General features: G+C 50.3%; 1 long non-coding RNA gene across 1 annotated transcript; it reads right to left on the reverse strand.

Annotated features, from left to right (window-relative positions):
- Positions 1-540: 540 nt before the first annotated feature.
- On the reverse strand, positions 541-840 carry LOC129072621 (uncharacterized). Its single transcript, XR_008529374.1, has 2 exons — positions 765-840; positions 541-642 (listed from the first exon to the last, which is right to left on the reverse strand). It is a non-coding gene; the product is annotated as an uncharacterized LOC129072621 (long non-coding RNA).
- Positions 841-2239: the final 1399 nt, after the last annotated feature.

Consider the following 2239-nt stretch of genomic DNA (forward strand, 5'->3'; position numbering starts at 1 on the left):
GTGCCAGAGTGGTCTGTTTCTTATGACAGCTCTCTTCCTGGCATGCAGACAGCTGAGCTCTCCGCTGTCTCTTCTTATAAGGACACTAATCCTGTTAGAGCAGGGCCCCACCCATAAGACCTTGCTTAACCTTAGTTACTTTCTTAGGGGCCCCATTTTAAATACAGCACATAGCAGGTCAGGGTTTCAGTGAAAGAAGTTGGGAGGAGGGAACACAAACATTCATCCATAACACAGTGTTTCTACCACATCATGCTGCTTCTCTGTATCAACATATCCATTAGCAAAACTCACATTAAAACTTTAGATATTTTTAGTGACATCATAAATTAACACTCATGTCTTCCCTGGCTGAAATATGCTCTACCATTAAACTTTTCCTGCCTTATTTCTGGAAGACAGAGAAGAGAAACAATCAAGAAGCAAGAATCCAAGGGAGCGAGAGAGCTAGTCTTTTTCTTCACACTGTCCAGGAATTGTTTTTGACTCATCCCGCCTCTATTTCAATCCTGTCCATTTTAGGTGTCATACCTGTTTTCCCCCCGGGTCACACACACCTGCACGTCTGTGTGGACCAAGGTCTCCTTCGTTGACCAGAAAGTCTTCACTTCAATGTGATCACTAGAACCGCCGCAGAGACTCCTGGGAGAACAAAAGGCGACCCTTTACTTCCCCGGGCTCACAGACACAGTCCCTCAGTTCAGCCATCAGCGGGGCCTGGGCTGACCACCGTGCCAGCCACCACACATACACCCGTTCCTCACCCAGGATGCTGGAGAATCAGGACAGTCCCAAAAAGAATGTTGAGCTACAAACCCCTGAGAGACAGGAACCAGAGAGACATAAGTCTGTCTGCCCCTGCTGTGAAAGATATAATCTCCCTTTGATATTGTGATTCCCTAGCTGAGAAGTCCTTTTTCTCAGTTCATCACACTGGAGGCGGTTCTGGCCCCAGGAGGCACTTGGCAATATGCGGGCTGGGATTTCAGGCAGCAGCAGCTTTCCTGTCTGAGGCCCCGCGCAGTCAGGTCGGGTGGCTGCTTGTCAAGGACAACGGGAGGAGCCCAGTGGCAGCGCTGGCTCCAGTGGTCAGCACTCAGTCCCAGGCCAGCACTGAAGCACATGCAAGATGAGCAAGGCACACACTGCTTGGAGGGCCCCTCTGTGCACGGGCGGGCGGGCGGGGCGCGCGGGTGGCTAAACAAGTACATGATATAACAGAGGGTCCTGTGGGAGCACAGGGTGCTATGGGGGGGCAGCCAGAGAACAGCCCCGGGGGTGGGGGTGCCTTCAGAGAAAAGGGGAATCAAGCTGAGGTTTGAAAACAGAAGAGCGGTTAAGACCACGGCTTTGGAAGAGGCTGACCAGGGTCCAATGTCAGCTTCCAGCACTTCCTGGCTGTGTGGCCTTTGGAGTCAGGTAACTGACAGGGACAAGTGTGAGACTTGGAAGGGAGAGGCAGGGAGCGTCAAGGGTTTACGTCAGGTTCCCACGCAGCACAAGTGTTTGCGTTGGGAGAGATTTACTGTGGAGAGCAGGGGTCCACTGAAGATTAAGTGTCTTAGCCTCGGGACAGAGGGATTTGCTCTGGCCTTGGGCTGGGGGGAGGGGCAGGGTCAGGCTGAGAAGCCACAGGCCGAGAAAAGCCAGCCTCAGGGCACGGTCAGCACTTGGCAAGGACACCCCCGGTCCCTTCCAATGGGGGTGAAAAACTTGTTCCTTACAGTGCCTGTTCATTTGTTATTGTGGTAAAATATACAAAACCCAAATTTTTACTATTTTAGCCATTTTTCGGTGTCCAGGCTGCTGGCACTAAGCACATTCGCACTGTTGGGTGGCCAACCCAGCCATCCATCTCCAGAACTTTCTCATCTTCCCAAACTGAAACCTTCCACCTTGGTTGTGTCCTTTGAAATGCAAAACTTTCCTTTTTGATGATGTCTCCTGTATCTGTTTTCCCTTGGGCTGCCCAAGCTTTGGGCATCACATGTACGAAGGCTTTGCCTAACCCAGGATCACAACGATTCACCTCTGTGTTTTCTTCTAAGAGCTTTTATGGTCTTAGCTCCTACAGTTATGTCTGTGATCAGTTTTGGCAGATAGCATGAAGAAGAGCTCCAGCTTCATTCTTTGTGAATATTCAGTTGTCCCAGCATCATTTTTTCCAGGCATCCTGTGTTTTTATTTGCTAAATCTTGCAACTAGAGTCAGAGGTTTAGCAACTGGAACAAAGTGTGAG

This window comes from Pteronotus mesoamericanus, unplaced genomic scaffold (genome assembly GCF_021234165.1).
Source record: "Pteronotus mesoamericanus isolate MK-2021 breed Mesoamerican mustached bat unplaced genomic scaffold, CSHL_Meso_final contig_116, whole genome shotgun sequence".
Taxonomy (NCBI): Eukaryota; Metazoa; Chordata; class Mammalia; order Chiroptera; family Mormoopidae; genus Pteronotus; species Pteronotus mesoamericanus.